Below are 22,224 nucleotides of genomic sequence, written 5' to 3'. Positions count from 1 at the left end.
AAGACCGATGCCACATTCTACTCCCTACTTCTGTAAGTTCATTTTTTTATTTTTTAGTTTCCACATATAACAGCTCAGCCTCCCCAGTAGCTGGGATTACAGGTGCATGCCACCATGCCTGGCTAATTTTTGTATTTGTTGTCGAGACAGGGTTTCACTATGTTGCCCAGGATGGTCTCCAGCTCCTGAGCTTGAGCGATCCACCTGCCTCAGATCGCTTGTTATATGTGGAACAGCTAATCTGTTGTATGTGGAAACGAAAAAAATTGAACTTACAAAAGTGGAGAGTAGAAAGAAGCTTACCATAGGCTACTAGAGAGTTCAGGAGGGAGGGAAAGAAGAATTGCTGGTCAAAGGGTATGAAGATTTAGATAGACAATAGTAGACAATAGTAATAGATTTTGAGACCTATTGCATAGCAGAATGACTATGGTTAATAATAATGTATATTTCAAAATAAGAGAGTAAACTTAAAATGTCTCACATAAAAAATTATAGGTAAAGCTGGGCATGGTGGCTCACACCTGTAATCTCAGTACTTTGGGAGGCCAAGGCAGGTGGATCACTTGAGATCAGGAGTTGGAGACCATCATGGGCAACATGGTAAAACCCTGTCTCTACAAAAAATACAAAAATTAGCCAGACATGGTGTCATGCGTCTGTAATCCCAGCTACTGGGGAGGCTGAGGTGGGAGAATCACTTAAGCCCAGGAGGTGAAGGTTGTAGTGAGCCAAGATAGCGCCACTGCACTCCAGCCTGAGTGACAGAGGCAGACCTTGTCTCAAAAAAAATAAATAAATAAAAGATAGCTAAGAGAGGTGATAGATATGTTAGCTTGATTTAGTCATTCCACATTGTATACATATATGGAAACATTACATTGTTTACCATAAATGTATATAATTATGATTTGTCAATCAAAAATAATATTAATAAGTAAAATAATTTTTAAAATAAACTGACACATACTTTTTTTGAAACTTAGATTAAGACTGACAATAAGACCCATTGGTTACTTCTTTAAACATAGGCTTTTACAACAAGTTATTACTCTAGGGCATACATACAAAAACAAGCAAAAACATTCCATTAAGGTGCTCCTAAAATTTTTTCATATTCAGAGTTCAATTCTTCTGTACAGACCCACCACTAACATTGGGAGAGCCTGGGAAAAAAAGGCCAACATGCTATATTTCTAAATAGTTGGAAGTTATAATTTAAAACTATACCACAGCCCAGACCTTGTTCCCACCTATGTTCTCCAGGAATTACCCTACCCAGAGGCTAAAAGAGCTCCCTTATCCCACACCAGGTTTGCCTCCTATAAATCAGAGACTAGCTAGGCCAGGGCAGAGTGGAAGCTGGGGCCAGACTCCTGGGTAGTGAGTAGACCTGTCCCAACCTTGTCAAGCTCCCCAGGAGACAGGAAAAACACGTTCCCCTTCCCCAACCTCACTTTTCTTCAGGATTTCCAAGATGTTCTCAGCACCTCCCAAAACCACAGCACCCAGCTAGAGGAGAGAAAGACACCCTGTTTTCCTGGGACCCTGCCCTGCCTAGACACCCACACTGTGTGGTGTGGAGGCACCAACTTAAACCAAAGCGCTACTCTTTCTCTGGGTTCCAGTAGAATCTAGAACGCTTTCCCTCCACCCTCAGCCCCACTTCCTCTAGATAAAGTGTGTGGGCACCAGCCATAATTCCGAAAAGTTCAGTTGCCAAACTTTCCAAAGACTCACCTACAAAGTATAAAAAAATAAAATAAGACACATTTGCGTCTCAGTGTGTGCAAAATATGCAATCCTCTCAAGAGCAGGACCCACGGTAGGGCCCCTCTAGCCTGGGTCGAAGGGCAGTCCTGCTTCTGAATCACCTTTCTCCCCAGAGTCAGAGACATGCTTATTATCCCCCAAGTACCATCCTCTGTGCACCAAAAGCAATGATGATGAACATTTCTTTAAAAGTGCTCTACTGTTTTCACCAGGAGATTTCCTAAGCCACTAATCACTAAGCAATGTTTTCAGATGATTAAGCAAAAGACAAAATGTTGACATATTATTTTAGTACATTTGTCCAATTTCAAGTTGGCAGATAAATACACGTGATTAAATCTTAATATTTCTGTTTTTATTTATCGATAAATGCCTCAAAAATTTCTATAAGAAAAACATATTTATTAATGCTTAAAAATTCAGCCTATATATTTTTTCTTCTCACATACTCTTTAACTTCTAAAACTTTTGAGAAAGAAATCAAGAAAAAATATTTTTACCATATGCTTTTCTCATCCTCACTTGTACATTTTCATTTCAGAATAGCAGCTTAGAAGGAAAAAAAAGATGGTTGTTTTAGGAAGAACAAATTGTCTTTATTCAGCAATAGAAGAAGTTAAATTTAAGAATAGCTCATTGCCTGTCATTAGTTGAGGTTGCTGGAAGGTAAAGACTGCTCAGATTCACTTGTCAAAGTCTTCTCATATTTTTTCTTCTACCTTCTCGAGTTGTAGGGTACAGGGCAAATTGCCCCTTCAAAATACAAATATAGCCATGCTTAAAATATTTTTGTTTTTAGCACCAAGTTATTGCTAGAGGCATAATTGTCCATTAAGATAACTCAATTCAAATGAGTTTCCCTGGTTACTACGTAATTCACAGGGTCACAATTATTTTGTAATAGAAAAATAAGACAATGAAAACCACAAAGGATATTGCTAAGCTTAATCCAGGTGATGGTATAGTACTCACCTCTATTTAAAAAGAAAATATTGGGGAATTTGGGAAGTAATATAGGCAACTATAGTAAATGCTTTCTTTGCATACAGAAAATCACAGAAGAGTTATTTCAACATGAATTCTATATATATTATATATATATAAGATTGATGTCCTCTTATGAAAAATGAAGAGACTGGCAACTAACTCATTTTCTAATAGGGTTGCCAGATTTAGGGAGGATAAAGACAAGATGGACAGTTAAATTTTGATTACAGTGAAATATTTTAGTATTAGTATATCCCAAATATTACAAAGGACATACTCATACTGAAAAATTATTCATTCTTTATCTGAACAATCATATTTGAACACATATTCTGTATTTTACCTGGCCATCCTATTTACTCGTTATAATAACCCCATAAGGTTGGTTTTATCATCCTCATTTACAAGTAAGGAAATTGAGTCTCAGACAATTTGAATAGATCAAGATCATACAACTAGGAGGTAGCAGGACACATATTAGAATCTAAATCCCTTGGTGTGATTCCGTCCTGCATGGCCATTCTCTGGAGCAGTAGTCATTTATCTCTGTCTGCCTTCTCTCCCACCTGAGTGCATGCCACCATCCCATGGAAGATTTGAGGGACATAGACATGAGGCCCCAGAACTATCTTTTCAATTGTGAACTAAAGGCCAACAAAGATTATCACTTTAAGGTGGATAATGATGAAAATGAGCACCAGTTATCTTTAAGAATGGTCAGTTTAGGGGCTGGCGCAAAGGATAAGTTGCACATCGTTGAAGCAGAGACAATGAATTATGAAGGCAGTCCAACTAAGGTAACACTGGCAACTTTGAAAATGTCTGTACAGCCAACAGTTTCCCTTGGGGGCTTTGAAATCACACTACCAGTGGTCTTATAATTGAAGTGTTGTTCAGGATCAGTGCATATTAGTGGATAGCACTGAGCAGTTGTGGAGGAAGATGCAGAGTCAGAAGATGAAGAGGAGGAGGATATGAAACTCTTAAATATACTTGGAAGGCAATCTGCCCCTGGAGGTGGTAGCAAGGTTCCACAGAGAAAAGTAAAACTTGCTGCTAATGAATAAGATGATGAGGAGAATGATGAAGATGATGACGGTGGTGATTTTGATGATGAGGAAACTGAAGAAAAAGCTCCAGTGAAGAAATCTATAGGAGATACTCCAGCCAAAAATGCACAAAAGTCATACTAGAATGGAAAAGACTCAAAGCCTTTTGAGTCAACACCAAGATCAAAAGGACAAAAATCAACATCAAGATCAAAAGGACAAGAATCCTTCCAAAAACAGGAAAAAACTCCTAAAACACATAAAGGACATAGTTCTGTAGAAAACAAAGCAAAAATGCAAGTATAGAAAAAGGTGGTTCTCTTCTCAAAGTGGAAGCAAAGTTCATCAATTATGTGAAGAATTGCTTGTGGATGACTGACCAGGAGGCTATTCAAGATCTCTGGCACTGGAGGAAGTCTCTTTAAGAAAATAGTTTAAACAATTTGTTTAAAATTTTCCATCTTATTTCATTTCTGTAACCATTGATATCTGGCTGTCCTTTTTATAATGCAGATGAGAAATTCTCCTACCGTGTTTGACAAATGTTGTTCAGGTACCATTGCCAAGAATGTGTTGTCCAAAATGCCTGTTTTAGGGAGGGGAACATCACACACCGGGGTCTGTCGGGAGGTGAGGGGGAAAGGAAGGGAGAGCATTAGGACAAATACCTAATGCATGCGAAGCTTAAAACCTAGATGACGGGTTGATAGGTGTAGCAAACCACCATGGCACGTGTATACCTGTGTAACAAATCTGCATGTTCGGCACATGTATCCCAGAACTTAAAGTAAAATTAAAAAAATGCCTGTCTAGTTTTTAAAGATGGAACTCCACCATTTAGTTGGTTTTAAGCATGTACGGAATGTTATGATAGGACACAGTAGTAGTGGTGGTCGGACATGGAAATGGTGGGGAGACAAAAATATACATATGAAATAAAACTCAGTATTTTAAAAAAGTAGCATGGTTTCTATTTTTAAAAAAAATCTAAAACCCATGTTTCAATCCTACATTCTGTTCATATACTAACTGAATTTATCTAATGTATTTAGCAAACATGTAGGCCAAGTTCTACATGCCTTATAAAAATTGACTTAGTTAATTCTCACTACAAACCTATGAGGTAGGCATTATTATTATTTCCTTTCTACACATGAGAAAAATGAGGCATGGTGAGGTTAAACAACTTTCTTAGGCTCACATAGCTAGTAAGTGATAGAGTCAAGTTTCAAATCCAGGCAGTTTAGCTTCAGAGTATACCCTCTTCTCTCCATCCCTCCATAGGTAGTGTCACCCTAATAAAGTCTCATTTTTAACTTTTGAATAAAAAAATGGACACAACCAAGCCTTAGAACACGGTTTTGGAATACACTGGAGAAACCTAGTTACAAGAACATAATGATGTTTCAGGTCATATAAGACATCAATGACATGAGTAGAATAAAAGTAATTTGAATTTAGATTTTTTTTTTTGAGATGGAGTCTCGCTCTGTAGCCCAGGCTGGAGTGCAGTGGAGCGATCTTGGCTCACTGCAAGCTCCGCCTCCCGGGTTCATGTCATTCTCCTGCCTCAGTCTCCCCAGTAGCTGGGACTACAGGCACCCACCACCATGCCCGGCTAATTTTTTGTATTTTCAGTAGAGAGAGGGTTTCACCATGTTAGCCAGGATAGTCTCAATCTCCTGACCTCGTGATCCACCCCCCTCGGCCTCCCAAAGTGCTGGGATTACAGGCATGAGCCACTGCGCCCGGCCTGAACTTAGATTTTTCAAAGACCAAGAAATATTAAGAGTTTAAATGTATTTATTGAATTAGTTAAATATTAAGACATTGAGCTATTTTTAAAGTTCTTTAATGTAGTAGATTTTGAAGATGATTTAGCATCACATCATTTCTAAGGCAAAACTTAACTTTAAGGAAAATATTTTCCATGAGGTCATGTTTCCTTATTGGCAATAGTGTGAAGTAAGTGAACATATCTGCAATGCCCAGTCCTTTTCCTTTTTTGCCCTAGATACAGCTCCAGTTGCCCATGGTACCATTATTATGCCTGCACCATCTCTACCACTCTCAAAGCTCTACTCTTAGACTCTTATTAAGCAAACTTACTTAGTTCACCCTTATGGAGCATATATATCTTAATAGAAGCATTCAGAAATAATGCCTTAATGCCAAAATAACTTAATTTTAATGTTGAGAATTTTAGGCATAGGGGCAAGTTGTTAGGGGAGAAAGTTTTGGATTAGTCCACTTTTTGGATTAGCATTCATAGCTTTTATGTGACATATCAGTTAAAATTATATTTAGCTGCATGTAACAGAAAGAAAAAAATAACAGTAGCTTAAATAAGAGAGAAGTTCATTTTATTCTAATCTAAATGAAATCCAGAGATAGAAAGTCCAGGCCTGGTTTGGCAGCACAGGAGATGCACAGGAGATGGTGAAGCATAAATATTAGGAGCCCAGGCTCCATCGTCTCCTGTGCATGGTTTCCATATTCAAGGTCCCTTCAAAAACAAGATAGTTGCTAGAGCTTCAGCTTTTATGTCTACATTCCAGGCCAGTACCTATGCTTTCAAAGATCTTTCCTAGAAGTCTCACATGCTTCTACTTACATCTCATTGCCTGGAATTTAATCATATGGTCACATAATCCTGAAAGAGAGTTTGGGAAATACAGTTGTCCTAGGTATATGGTATACGTGGGATTGGCTCCAAGACTCCCCCACCCCCAATACCAATATCCACACATACTCTAGACCCACATTTGCCCTGCAGAATCCATGAACACAGAAAGTCAGCCCTCCCTGTACTCAGGTTTTGCATTCTGCCAATTCTTTATTTTCCATTTATGTGTAAGTGCAATTGAAACCTGTGTTGTTCAAGAGTCAACCATACAGTCTTTTAGCTGGCCACATTTTTCAAGGTTATGCTATAAAGAAAAATTGGGGAAATGTACATTAGAAGGAATGAATGCATGCAGAGTGGGACCAGTAAAGATGAACTTCCTGTGACAATCTAAAGTCTAAGATCAACTGGGTATTTTATGGGCCCTCTCAAACCCAGATAGCCCCTGAGCTTTACTAAGATCTCCAGCTATTAAAGAATGATGCAAGCTGGTCATTTAACAAAAACACATCCCTTTAGATTTTGTTTTGGGAATTTGTGCATGTGTTTGTATACACAATGGAAAGTTATCTTACTGAAGCATTACTTGACAATGGCAATAGCTAAACATTCAAATGGAATTTCTCAGAGACTCTCTAAGAGGTGATTCTTGAGAGATGGTTAAACATAGCCCAGACATTCATTATGCTGAAGAGAATTGAGAGGAGAGTGTGGGGCTAATTGGGGCAGGGACATGATTCAACAAAGTTCTTAGCTTTGTCATGTTATATGTAGATTCCAAGTGAATGATTGACATGTTTTTAAAAACAAGTCCTTTACAATATAATATTGGATAATCAATTTTCAAAATCATACATAAAGGCATTTACTAAAGCTAATAAATATTATTTTAAAACCTAGGCTCTTCGGAGATCTATCAAAATGTGCAAGAGCTCTGTTGTCACTGTCATATTCTAAAATCTCAGTATAAATCTATATGCTTAACACATTTCACGTGAAATGAGCATAGAGTTGCCCTGGTTTAAAGACTTTAAATAATTTTATTTCAAGCCTGGTTTTAGTTCTCCATGAACCACTTCTTTCTCCAATCTTAGTCTGATAATGATTGATATCTCAAAGGTCTAAGCCACCTGTGAACAGAGCTTTAATATCATCTTTTTGAATTAATTATGCATAAAGCTCAAAATAGGTTTGGAAGGTACCTACTGAAATAGAATTAAATCAGGAAAGAAGTGTGGCGGCTACAAAACTGTCTTTATCTTTTATATAGTAGGCAATTATCAGCATTTTTATTAGCAGCAATAAATTAAAATATGCACAATTAAATTCACATATTTTGTGCTACGTATATCAGTTTGTGAAATATTAATGTATGAATATCATGTTATAACAAATAAATAAATACAAATTAAACAAAAATAATGATCCTTGTCCTCCAGAAATCTGCAATATGCTAATAGAGAATCATAAACATGAAGGAAATGCAAACATACAAACCATAAGCACTTAATTAACTTAGATCTAATTCATTCATGTTTTAAGGAAATCAAATACAATATAATAAAATTTTTGGAAGAATGTCTCAATTTGAATTTATATTTTTATATATCTTTTTCATAATGTTCTCGTAAGTTACTTGTTTTCATTGAATTTTATCTTAGCTTTAACATGTACCTTTATTACTTGAAATCACACTGCTTTAGTTTATAGTCATACTTTTCGTGTCTTTAGATAGAATCTTATCTCCTCCACGCATTCATGTTTAATCAACATATATTTATTGAGCTTACTGTGTACAAGACATTGTTCTACAGACAAAGAATAATTAAGTTTTATTTTATGTCCTGTCCCGTATGTAGGAACAAATCCTATTGTTGAATCATTGATGAGCCATCATCACACCCCAGGAAATTTTTAAGTCATTAATTTACTTACTTCATTTCATTCCTCAGTCTATCCTATGGCTTCAAATCTTCCCTCTAAGAAAATAATCTCTGATTCTTTTCATCTTTGATTTAGTTCCACCTAACTTTTATTCTCTTGTTACTAAATGCATAAAAAACACTTCCCCTCCTGTTTTGTATGGTTAAAATAAAGAGATAATTAAAGCATGATTTCACAGATCACATGATTTATTGCCATATAAAAAGATTTCTTTTCTTTTGGTTCACAATGCTTAAAGAGGGGGTGAATTATGTAAACAAATTTCACAGAGAACATACTTGATAGACCAAATACATTAACAACATTGTGAATGAGTTCCAAAATATTACAGTTGCTTTATTAGGATGGATGCAGGCTTCTGTGGAAAGAAAAGTCTGTGGAAATTAAAGTTTGAGGTGTACCTTTATATGGGCAGTTCTCCGCGGACACATAAGATTCCTGTATGCTAGAGGGCAGTGCCAGTACTAGAGGGCGATGCTTTAGAGGTTAGCTCAGAGGCTAACTGGGTGTGGTCCTGTCAAAGTCTGAGCTCTGGGTCTTCTTAGAGGTGTTAAGTGTAACCTGCCACAGCATAAGCTCACAAAGTGTCTGTCAAACTCGAGTTTATTTGTATTTTTTTCAAGCTTTATTTTTATTTATTCATTCATTCATTATACTCGTAGTTCTGGGATATGTGTGCAGCATGTTCAGGTTTGTTACATAGGTATACATGTACCATGGTGGTTTGCTGCACCCATCAGCCCGTCATCTACATTAGATATTTCTCCTAATGCTATCCCTTCTCTTGCCCCCAACCCCCCTACAGGCCCTGGTGTGTGATGTTCCCCTTCCTGTGCCGATATGTTCTCACTGTTCAACTCCCACTTCTGAGTGAGAACATGCGTTGTGTGGTTTTCTGTTACAGTGTTAGTTTGCTGAGAATGATGGTTTCCAGCTTCATCCTTGTCCCTGCAAAAGACATGAACTCATTCTTTATTATGGCTGCATAATATTCCATGGTATATATGTGCCACATTTTCTTTATCCAGTCTACCATTGACAGGCATTTGGGTTGGTTCCAAGTCTTTGCTATTGTGAATGGTGCTGCAACAAACATTCATGTGCACGTGTCTTTATAGTAGAATGATTTATAATCCTTTCGGTATAGCCCAGTAATGGGATTGCTAGGTTAAATAGTATTTCTGGTTCTAGATCCTTGAGGAATCACCACACTATCTTCCACAATGGTCGAACTAATTTACACTCCCACCAACAGTGTGAAAGCATTCCTATTTCTCCACATTCTCTCCAGCATCTGTTGTTTCCTGACTTTTTATTAATCACCATTCTAACTGATGTGAGATGGTGTCTCATTGTGGTTTTGATTTACATTTCTCTACAGATCAGTGATGATGAGCATTTTTTCATATGTTTGTAGGCCTCATAAATGTCTTCTCTTGAGAAGTGTCTGTTCATATTCTTTGCCCAATTTTTGATGGGGTTGTTTGTTTTCTTCTCGTAAATTTGTTTAAGTTCCTTGTAGATTCTGGATATTAGCCCTTTGTCAGATAAATGGACGGCAAAATTTTTCTTCCATTCTGTAGGTTGCCTGTTCACTCTGATGATAGTTTCTTTTGCTATACAGAAGTTCTTTAGTTTAATTAGATTCCATTTGTCAATTTTGGCTTTTGTTACCATTGCTTTTGGTGTTTTGGTCATGAAGTCTTTGCCCATGCCTATGTCCCGAATGGTACTGCCTAGGTTTTCTTCTAGGATTTTTATGGTTTTAGGTCTTACTTTTAAGTCTTTAATCCATCTTGAGTTAATTTTTGTATAAGGTATAAGAAAGGGATGCAGTTTCAGTTTTTTGCATATGGCTAGCCAGTTTTCCCAATGCCATTTATTAAATAGGGAATCCTTTCCCCATTGCTTGTTTTTATACGGTTTGTCAAAGATCAGATGGTTATAAGTGTGTGATGTTATTTCTGAGGCCTCTGTTCTGTTCTATTGGTCTATATCTCTGTTTTGGTACCAGTACGATGCTGTTTTGGTTACTGTAGCCTTGTAGTATAGTTTGAAGTCAGGTAGCATGATGCCTCCAGCTTTGTTCTTTTTGCTTAGGATTGTCTTGGCAATGGGGGCTCTTTTTTGGTTCCATATGAACTTTAAAGTAGTTTTTTCTAATTCTGTGAAGAAAGTCAATGGTAGCTTGATGGGGATAGCCTTGAATCTATAAATTACTTTGGACAGTATGGCCATTTTCACAATATTGATTCTTCCTATCCATGAGCATGGAATGTCCATTTGTTTGTGTCCTCTCATTTCCTTCAGCAGTGGTTTATAGTTCTCCTTGAAGAGGTCCTTCACATCCTTTGTAAGTTGTATTCCTAGGTATTTTATTCTCTTTATAGCAATTGTCAATGGGAGTTCACTCATGATTTGGCTCTCTGTTTGTCTATTATTCATGTATAGGAATGCTTGTGATTTTTGCACATTGATTAGTATCCTGAGACTTTCCTGAAGTTGCTTATCAGCTGAAGGAGGTTTTGGGCTGAGACAATGGGGTTTTCTAAATATACAATCATGTCATCTGCAAACAGAGACAATTTGACTTCCTCGCTTCCTGTTTGAACATCCTTTATTTATTTCTCTTGCCTGATTGTCCTGGCCAGAACTTCCAACACTATGTTGAATAGGAGTGGTGAGAGAGGGCATCCTTGTCTTGTGCCAGTTTTCAAAGGGAATGCTTCCAGTTTTTGCCCATTCATTGTGATACTGGCTGTGGGTCTGTCATAAATAGCTCTTATTATTTTGAGATATATTTCATCAATACCTAGTTTATTGAGTGTTTTTTAGCATGAAGGGGTGTTGAATTTTATCAAAGGCCTTTTCTGGATCTATTAAGATAATCATGTGGTTTTTGACATTGGTTCTGTTTATGTGATGGATTACATTTGTTGATTTGCATATGTTGAACCAGCCTTGCATCCCAGGGATAAAGCCAACTTGATCGTGGTGGATAAGCTTTTTAATGTGCTGCTGTATCAGTTTGCCAGTATTTTACTGAGGATTTTCACATCAATGTTCATCAGGGATATTGGCCTGAAATTTTCTTTTTTGTTGTGTCTCTGCCAGGTTTTGGTATCAGGATGATGCTGGCCTCATAAAATGAGTCATGGAGGAGTCCCTCTTTTTCTATTGTTTGGAATAGTTTCAGAAGGAATGGCACCAGTTACTCTTTGTACCTCTGATAGAATTCGTCTGTGAATCCGTCTGGTCCTGGGCCTTTTTTGGTTGGTAGGCTATTAATTACTGCCTCAATTTTAGAACTTTTTATTGGTCTATTCAGGGATTCAACTCTTCCTTGTTTAGTCTTGGGAGGGTGTATGTGTCCAGGAATTTATCTATTTCTTCTAGATTTTCTAGTTTAGTTGCATAGAGGTGTTTATAGTATTCTCTGATGGTAGTTTGTATTTCTGTGGGATCAGTGGTGATATTCCCTTTATCATTTTTTATTGAATCTAGTTGATTCTTCTCTCTTTTCTTCTTTAGTAGTCTGGCTAGTAGTCAATCTATTTTGTTATTGTTTTCAAAAAACCAGTTCCTGGATTCATTGATTTTTTAAGGGTTTTTTTGTGTTTCTATCTCCTTCAGGTCTGCTCTGATCTTAGTTATTTCTTGTCTTCTGCTAGCTTTTGAATTTGTTTGCTCTTGCTTCTCTAGTTCTTTTTTTTGAGACAGAGTCTCACTCTGTCGCCAGGCTGGAGTGTAGTGGTGCAGTCCCAGCTCACTGCAACCTCTGCCTCCCAGGTTCAAGTGATTCTCCTACCTCAGCCTCCTGAGTAGCTGGGACCACAGGTGACTGCCACCACACCCAGCTAATTTTTTGTATTTTTAGTAGAGATAGAGTTTCACCATGTTGGCCAGGATGGTCTCAATCTCTTGACCTTGTGATCCACCTGCCTCGGCCTCCCAAAGTGCTGGGATTACAGGCATGAGCCACCACACCTGGCCATTTCTCTAGTTCTTTTAATTGTGATGTTAGGGTGTCGATTTTGGATCTTTCCCACTTTCTCATGTGGGCCTTTAGTGCTATAAATTTCCCTCTAAACACTGCTTTAGCTGTGTCCCGGAGATTCTGACATGTTGTGTCTTTGTTCTCATTGGTTTCAGTGAACTTATTTATTTCTGCCTTAATTTCATTATTTACCCAGTAGTCATTCAGGAGCAGGTTGTTCAGTTTCCATATAATTGTGTGGTTTTGAGTGAGTTTCTTAATCCTGAGTTCTAATTTGATTGCACTGTGGTCTGAGAGACTGTTATGATTTCTGTTCTTTTGCATTTGCTGAGGAGTATTTTACTTCCAATTATGTGGTCAATTTAGAATAAGTGTGATGTGATGCTGAGAAGAATGTACATTCTGTTGATTTGGAGTAGTGAGAGTTCTGTAGATGTCTATTAGGTCTGCTTGGTCCAGAGCTGAGTTCAAGTCCTGAATATCCTTGTTAATTTTCTGTCTCATTGATCTGTCTAATATTGACAGTGGGGTGTTAAAGTCTCCCACTATTACTGTATGGGAATGTAAGTCTCTTTGTCGGTCTCTAAGAACTTGCTTTATGAATCTGGATGTTCCTGTATTGGTGCATATATATTTAGGATAGTTTGCTCTTCTTGTTGCATTGATCCATTGATCCCCCTACCATTATATAATGCCCTTATTTGTCTTCTTTCATTTTTGTTGGTTTAAAGTCTGTTTTATCAGAGACTAGGATTGCAACCCCTGCTTTTTTTTTTTTTTTTTTTTTTTTTTTTTTTTTTTTTTTTTGCTTTCCATTTGCTTGGTAAATCTTCCTCCATCCTTTTATTTTGAGCCTATGTGTGCACATGAGATGGGTCTCCTGAATACAGCACACCGATGGGTGTTGACTCTTTATCCAATTTGCCAATCTGTGTCTTTTAATTGAGGAATTTAATTTAATTTAGTTTGAGGAATTTAATTTAGTTGAGGAATTTAATTGAGGAATTTAGCCCATTTACATTTAAGGTTAATATTGTTATGTGTGAATTTGATCCTGTCATTATGATACTAGCTTGTTATTTTTCCCATTAGTCGATGCAGTTTCCTCATAGTGTTGATGGCCTTTACGTTTTGGTATGCTTTTGCAGTGGCTGCTGTCAGTTTCTCCTTTCCCTGTTAAGTGCTTCCTTCAGAAGCTCATGTAAGGCAGGCCTGGTGGTGACAAAATCCGTCAGCATTTGCTTGTCTGTAAAGGATTTTATTTCTACTTCACTTATAAAGCTTAGTTTGACCAGATATGAAATTCTGGCTTGAAAATTCTTTTTTTTTAAGAATGTTGCATACTGGCTGCCCACTGTCTTCTAGCTTGTCGGGTTTCTGCAGGGAGATCTGCTGTTAGTCTGATGGGCTTCCCTTTGTGGAAACCCGACCTTTCTCTTTGGCTGCCCTTAACATTTTTTCCTTAATTTCAACTTTGGTGAATCTGACAATTATGTGTCTTTGGGTTGCTCTTCTCAAGGAGTATCTTTGTGGTGTTCTCTGTATCTCCTGAATTTGAATGTTGGCCTTCCTTGTTAGGTTGGAGAAGTTCTCCTGGATAATATCCTGAAGTGTGTTTTCCAACTTGGTTCCATTCTCCCTGTCACTTTCAGGTACACCAATCAAATGTAGATTTGGTCTTTTCACATAGTCCCTTATTTCTTTCAGGCTCTGTTCATTCCTTTTCATTCTTTTTTCTCTGATCTTGTCTTCATGGTTTATTTCATTAACTTGATCTTCAATCTCTGATATCCTTTCTTCCACTTAATTAATTAGGCTATTGATACTTGTGTATGCTTCATATTTCCCTTCTCTACTGCCCTAGCAGAACTCCTCCATGAAGGCCCCACCTCTGCAGCAAATTTCTGCCTGGACATCTGTACTTTTTCATACACTCTTTTAAATCTAGGTAGAGGTTCCCAAACCTCAATTCTTGACTTCTGTGCATCTGCAGGCTCAACACCACATGGAAACTGCCTATGCTTGGAGCTTGCATCCTCTGAAGCAATGGCCTAAGCTGTACTTTGGCCCCTATTAACCACAGCTGGAGCAGCTGGGATGCAGGGCACCAAGTCATGAGGCTGCACATAGCAGGGGGGCCCATGAAACCATTTTCCTCCTAGGCCTTTGGGCCCATGTTGAGAGAGGCTGCTGTGAAGGTCTCTGACATGCCCTGGAGACATTTTTCCTACTCTTTTGGTGATTAACGTTCAGCTTCTTGTTACTTATGCAAATTTCTGTGGCAGGCTTGAACTTCTCCTCAGAAAATGGGTTTTTCTTTTCTATTGCATTCTCAGGCTGCAAATTTTTCAAACTTTTATGTTCTGCTTTCTCTTGAATGCTTTGCTGCTTAGAAACTTCTTCAGCCTGATACAATAAATAATCTTTCTCAAGTTCAAAGTTCCACAGATCTCTAGAGCAGGGGCAAAATGCCACCAGTCTATTTGCATAGCAAGAGTGACATTTAGTCCAGTTCCCAAAAAGTTCCTCATCTCCATCTGAGACCACCTCAGCCTGGACTTTATTGTCCATATCACTATCAGAATTTTGGTCAAGGCTTTCCAACAAGTATATAAGGAGTTCCAAACTTTCCCACATCTTTCTGTCTTCTGAGCCCTCCAAGTCTCTAGGAAGTTCCAAAGTTTCCCATATGTTTTCCATCTTCTTCTGAGCCCTCCAAACTGTTCCATCCTCTGCCTGTTACACAGTTCCAAAGTTGCTTCCACATTTTTGGGTATCCTTATAGCAGTACCCCACTCCTGGTACCAATTTACTGTGTTGGTTCCATGTTATGCTGCTAATGAAGACATACCTGAGACTGGGTAATTTATAAAGAAAAGAGATTTAATTGATTAACAGTTCCACATGGCTTGTGGGGGGGCTCAGGAAACTTATAATCGTGGCCGAAGGGAAAGCAAACACGTTCTTCTTCACATGGCGGCAGCAAGTAGAAGTGCTGAGTGAAGGGTGGGGAAGCCCCTTATAAAATCATCAGATCTCATGAGAACTCACTTACTGTCATGATGCCAGGATGGGGGAAACTGCCCCCATGATTCAGTTATCTCCATCAGGTCCCTCCCAAGACACATGGAGATTATGGGAGCTGTAATTCAAGATGAGATTTTGGTGGGGACACAGCCAAACCATATCAGTCAGTGAGGAATCTATTGGAAAACTCGAGGAAAATATGATGGTGTAGCACAAAGTTGCAGTAGGGAGGTTTTACAGGATGAAGAAAGCAGAAATGACTTGTCTTCCAGGCTTAATTTAGAAGCTGAGCTCTTAACCACTGTCTGCTGCCTCCCACTGAGACCACTTTCAGCTCAAAAAATATCTAAGGAATTAGGTATAAACTGCCTTTATAATGGCTGATCATTTCATGAAGTGAAGCTTCAGACCATTCAAGGGAAAACTATTTTCATAGCCAAATTTCAAGTCCTTTCCACCCATCAAAGCCTTTATCAAGTTTTAAGAGTTATTCTGGCTCTAACTTGAAATCCTGTTGCATTATATTTAATACTGCATGGTCTCTTTCACATCTTTATGTAGGTTTTTATGATTCCTCAACTGTATTATGAACCCTTTAGGGAGGAAGACAAGATTGCATTTATTCCCAACATTGCCTGAAATAACATAGATGTCCTAAAATAAAATAGATGCATTGAAATTTTTAAAGATTGTCTGATTGATTGATTTTCACTGGAATCTCACCTTGAAAGTGGCCTACAAATAATGCAGATGTAAACTTATTTTTAAATTCTGATATAGAAAGAAAAGAAGAAAATAAAATGTTTGTGCTGTATGTGTAAATACATGCAGAACAATAGGAAGAGGAAATAACAATATGTGATACTTAAAAAAGAATTTATTGTAAAAGTAAAATTCTTCATATTTATATAGCACATTATTGTTTACTTAGTCCTTTTATTCAAATTATTTAATTTTATCACTGTAGCTCCCCATGATTTTATTCTCATATTGATATTTTTTTTGACAAGATCAAAATTATCTGATGAAAGATGCCTAATGTATTGAGGGAAAAATCGATCTATGTATTTAAATTTCATGCAGTGTAGCTTTAGGATTTATATTTTATATTGACTAGTGAAAAGCAGAAAAGATAATTAAGCAAGAGTGCATTCCGCTGACCTGAAAGTAGTGTTAGTTCTACTGTAAATATTTTTACTTTTTTCAGATATGTTCCATGCACAGATCTGCACACATTGGTTCTCATAGGTGAATTAAGCACATCCTTAAAGATGATCTATCTGTCCTTCTTCAGGACCTTACCACTTGGTGCGGGTTTTAAATGTAATTTACAAGTATATCCTTTTTTTCCTCAACCACACAAAGACCATTAATTATGCTCATCTGTGTGCAACATTGCACAGTGTCATATTAACTCCTATGCATGCCTGTAGCTCCGATGGCTCTCAGATAGAATTACCACATCTAGGGTCTCAACACTTCTTCAGCTTTTCACCATGCATCGCTTCCATTGAACTCTTAATCCCTTAATACAGCTCTCTCTCTATTATCTGTGCTAATGACATAGCAGGGTAAGTGACAGCCACAGAAAACTTGTAACCTCAGTTTAGCCTTTGATCCTCCCCCTTACTGCCCTTTACATGAGTTGCTAATGAGCAGTGAAGTTGACAGATTGAAATATCACCTCTTTCTGCCCTCTGATACAAGTGTTAATAAAAATGAATCTGACAAGGGTTTAACAGGACATTAGGAAGAGGAAAGCAAAGTCCTGGCTGACCTATATGACTGTCGGCTCTCTTTCATAATTAAGTTTATTTTAGATATTTCCTTTACAAATTATCCCATAAGTTGGGGTTGAATATTGTACTCTTCCTGTTTCTGACTCTGTGACCGAATAAGTCATTGAGTACTTTCAAATCACAGATTTTTCATCTATTCAGATCAGTCAACTAAAATATTCATGGCAATTTCATGACTCAAAAGTATAGGACATAGCTTTCCATTTCAGATTTGGTCTCTTCCAATTTCTCACTAATAGATTCATAAAAACACAAAAATGGATTACAAGTCATAACAGAAAATCATGACTCAAAGCCATCTTATTGCCAGGAAATGAGAGGATTTTCTACTAACTGCATGATCAATGGAGCTGATTCAGAATCCCACATGGCTGCTTATGCATATTTTGCTGCCATAAGTGGAACATATCTACCAGGTTAAAGACAAACAAAGGGAAATGTTGTACCCTCATAACTCCCAAAATCCTTCACAGAGACTCAGAGGATATCACAACGGGAAATTCAACAGCTATTCTTCAGAACAGGATACTTTTCGAAGCAACCCACTTCCCTAATGCCTCTTTTTCTACTTCTCTTCAGAGACAAACCTGGAAACCAACACAACAGGAAATATGAAGTAAAGAGAGCTAACAATGATTTACGCCACATTAGAGATCTAGCATTTTACTTCTTTGAGTCATAACAACACACGGTAGAAACAGACTCTGGAAACAATATATATTGATATGTACAAGGCCCCTCTCAGGAGAAAATACCACTAAATTCAGAGCTATTCTAAAGTGATGCCTGTTGGAAGATGGAATTTGAAGAGAAACTATAAAATACCAACCTGTCTTCCAGTTGAAGATCTGAGAAGGTGATTTTATCAAGGTCCAAGTAGCCAGGAAGCCAGATGGGGAAGAAACCACTTATCCTGCTTATTGGTAAATGTCAGGATACAAGTCATGCCATTTCAGCATGAGTAAATGAAAATAACATGGAATTCTGAAAATATGGAGCAGCAGAAGAAAGGGAAGATCATCCTGAAAATTTAGAGTAAAAGATATTTTTCAAAATAATTTGCTACCATAACCAGAGAACATTTTTTAAAAGAATAGTATTATCAAAAGAGGTTGTAAGATTTTATGATTTCATTTATGAAAGAAAATCATGAAGAAAGAACATGTCGATTGAAGACAACACAATAAGTTATAAATACAGTATTCTGAGAAATATTTTCTGATCTGAGTGAAATAAAGGATTAAAAGGAATTAAAAATGCAAAATGAGAAAGAAGATGATGCTAAAAAGAAGAGACAATAGAGATTTAGTCCTCAAGTGATAGGTATTCTCAAGGAAGAAATCAAGATATTCATGAAGAGGGAATCCCTAAAACTGTAAAACATTGTCTAAATGTGTCAATTTAAATCATTTATCTTATTTCTTGAAAAATTATTGAGAATAGACCCATATTGAGATACATGTATTACTTAAATGTTTTAAATATAATATTTTAAATATACAAAACATAAAATTATTATATTGAATACCTTAGTACCCACTATGCAGATTTGGCAAAAGCAAACATTTTGCTGCACTTGCACAAATACTTTTCTTTAAGAAGTAAAGCTTTATATGTACTATTAAAGCTTCCCAAACTTATTTCCTTCCTCCTCAGAAATAACAACTATCCTAAAGTTGATATGTATTCATGTTTTATAATGTCCTATACATATATGAATTCATAAATTATACACAGGACTGATTTTTATATTTTAACATTACATAAATATCATCTGTGTGGTCATTGTAGATTATTGTAAGAATTTCATTTTTCATGTTGAATGAGTTAAGAAACCATTGGAGGGCTTTGGGCAAAGGAATAGCATGCTCTCACTTAGTTTTAAAAAGACTCTCTGACAAACTAGGAAGCTAAGGGTAGAGGCGGATGAGATTAGCTTGGATCAAGAGTGATAGAAGAGTAAGAGTAAGAAGTGAATATATTCTGAATCTATTTTCAAGATAGTGTCAAAAGCACCATTTCTAGCCTATTCATACTTGTATCCCCAGTGCCCATCACAAGATATCGCACACGGTAGGCTCGAAGTGTGCTATGAATCAATACTCCTTCTATGCTACCCCAAATTTTCAACCTACATGTGGTAGGAAGGATTAGCAGGAGGCGAGAACTGCTAACTGTAATGTAGTCTGCATCACACATTGATGTAGGTAAACTTTCTCTTAATTATAGTCTACATAACAATGATACTATCAGATTATATTGATTATTTTGTGGAAAAGCTGACTATTTAAATTAGATAAGTTAGAATATTCAAAATATACTTTATGTAGAATCAATTCTCAATGATGACTGTATAGGTTAGCTGGCTGCAGTTTATCCTGGCCCTTAGGCTCTTGGAAATGTTTTCTGTAGTCTTGATACTTGAAGCTTGATACTTGAGCTTGGCTGAATATATAATCTCGTTCATACTCATTTTTCTCGAGTGTTTTGAAAAGGCTGCTTCGTTGTTTGTTTTCTTACTTTGATTTTGAGAGGTCAAATGCAGTCTGCTATTTTGCCCTTATAAATTACTTACTATTTTTTTTTTTGGCCTGGAGAAGCTCATGTCATTTTTAAAATCTAATAATTATATTAGGATACGTCTCAGTGCTGATCACGGCAGGTCAATTTTCCCTGATACTGGGCCTTGTTTTGTTTTTTTTTGTTTCGTTTTGTTTTGTTTTTTTTGAGAAAGGGTCTCACTCTGTCACCCAGGCTGGAGTGCAGTGGTGCGATCTTGGCTTACTGCAGCCTTGACCTCTCGGGCTCAAGCGGTCCTCCCACCTCAGCCTACCGAGTAGCTAGGAACACAGGCACGTGCCACCAAGCCCAGCTAAGTTTTGTATTTTTTGTAGAGATGGGGTTTTGCTGTATTGCCCAGGTTGGCCTTGAACTTCTGGACTCAAGTGACTCACCCACCTTAGCCTCCCAAAGTGCTGGTATTACTGGTGTGAGCCACTGTGCCTGGCCACTTTTCTCTTTCATAAAACAGAAACAAAGAAACAATTTGTAACTTCAGATCTTTAAGGAGAATGTCACAAAATGCACTCACAGAAAAGAGCAGTGACAAGAAAGTGTCGGGAATGAGCATTGGCTGTTTTCTGGACAGGACCAGCCCATGAGTGAAACATGGCTCTGAAATGAGGCAGCATCTTGGAAGAGCAATTATTGAGAAAATGGAAGTTCCTGTCATTAGAAGAGAGGAAAAAAATGCTAGTTTTTTATTCAGACTTAACATTTTCTTTCCAAAACCACAAAGTTCTGCCTACTTAGCATAATTGGGTTTATCACATCTTATTTTTTAATACAAAATTTAGAAAAATCATATGTATTTGAAAAAGTAAAAACCATAATAAAGACCAAGATAGAAAATCCTCTAATGTCTTATTTAATAAAGTTTATCACACATAATTTTTAAACATTTTTTCAAGTTCAAAGAAATTCTTGGGTATAATATCTAATTTGTGGTGGCTTTTAAAAAAAATCTAGTGAGATAGTTGATACCTTTAAGAGAAATACTGGATTTTTCTGCATTTTTTAAGTGCTTTGGGTTTGTTGCTGCATTTATTAGGTTCTTTTCCTAGCATTGCCAACTCCAAATATTTACTTAAAATATGTAACTCTCCCCAGTAAACTATGCTTAGTCTTTTTTATTGTGGTAAAATACACATTACATAAAATATACCATTTTAACCATTTTTAAGTGTACAGTTCACTGGCACCAAGTAAATTCGCATTGTTCTATAGTCATCACTGCCATTCATCTCCAGAACTTCTCATCTTCCCCAACTGAAGCTCTGTGCCAATTAAACACTAGCTTCTCATTCTCCTCTCCTCCAGTGCCTGGCAACCACCATTCCATCCTGTCTGTGAATCTGACTACTCTATCTCATAAAAGTGATATCACACAGTATTTGTCTTTTTGTGACTGGTTTATTAACTCAGCATTATGACTTCAAGATTCATCCATGTTGTAGCATATGTCAGAATTTCCTTCTTTTTTAAGGCTGAATAACATTTCATTGTATATGTATATCACATTACATTTATCCATTCATCCACTGATGGACACATGGGTTGGTTCTGCCATTTAGCTGTTGTGAGTAATAATACTATGTACATAGGTATGCAGATATCTGTTTGAGCCCTTGCTTTCAGTTCCTTTGAGCATATACCCAGAAATGGAATTGCTTAATTGTGTAATAATTCCGTTTAACTTTTCTGAGGAATCATCATACTGTTTTCCATGCAGCTGCACCAGTTTACATTCCCACTAGCAATTCACAAGGGTTTCACTTTTTCTGTATTCCTGCCAATATTTGCCATTTTCTAGTTATTTTCCTTAACAGCCATCCTAATGGGTATGAAGTGGTTAGTCTTATATCTTAAATGCCATTAATAGTCATTAATATATCTATTCAAGTTTACATGTAATTAAAATTTCTTACAAGATAGCCGATGACTTTTTTTAATTTATGGAATTGTATTATTAACTTTAATTGAAATTTACTCAACACTGAACCACATTTACTCCAGTACACTGCTATTCCAGATCTACCAACGATATTTCTGAAGACTAAGCAGACAAAAAAATTACTTATGGCTGTCAGAGAGAAGGTTACTGAGGCATCAGTGCCAGAATTCTTGCTTTGTTAATTTAATTCAATAGGCAAAATATACTCGGGGTAAAATGAAGCCAGTGAAATCCTAATGTTTCCTTTCTGTGACATGAGAGAGAATTCCCAATTTAATCCTAATGACTATATTTATTAAGACATTCCCCCTCTTGCTATCATTATTTATTTTCTATTCTTTTCCCAAACTCTTTCCAAAGTCCAAGTCTCAAAATTGGCCAGACTTTGCCTTATTTCCACCTTAAGCCCAAATGGTTTTTTAACTAGAGAAAGAATGCCTGTCAAAGCTGAGTTAAGGAATAGGCCTTTAAGGTGAACTAAAACACCACCTAAATAAATTAAAATGATG

General features: G+C 37.0%; 1 pseudogene; it reads left to right on the top strand.

Moving 5' to 3' along the window:
* The first annotated feature begins 3,347 nt into the window (after window positions 1-3,347).
* Window positions 3,348-4,234, top strand: LOC100607547 (annotated as a pseudogene).
* The last annotated feature ends 17,990 nt before the right edge of the window (window positions 4,235-22,224 follow it).

This window comes from Nomascus leucogenys, chromosome 3 (genome assembly GCF_006542625.1).
Source record: "Nomascus leucogenys isolate Asia chromosome 3, Asia_NLE_v1, whole genome shotgun sequence".
In the NCBI taxonomy this organism is placed as follows: Eukaryota; Metazoa; Chordata; class Mammalia; order Primates; family Hylobatidae; genus Nomascus; species Nomascus leucogenys.
The sequence above is the reverse complement of the archived record's forward strand: the minus strand, read 5'-3'. Positions and strand labels throughout refer to the sequence as shown.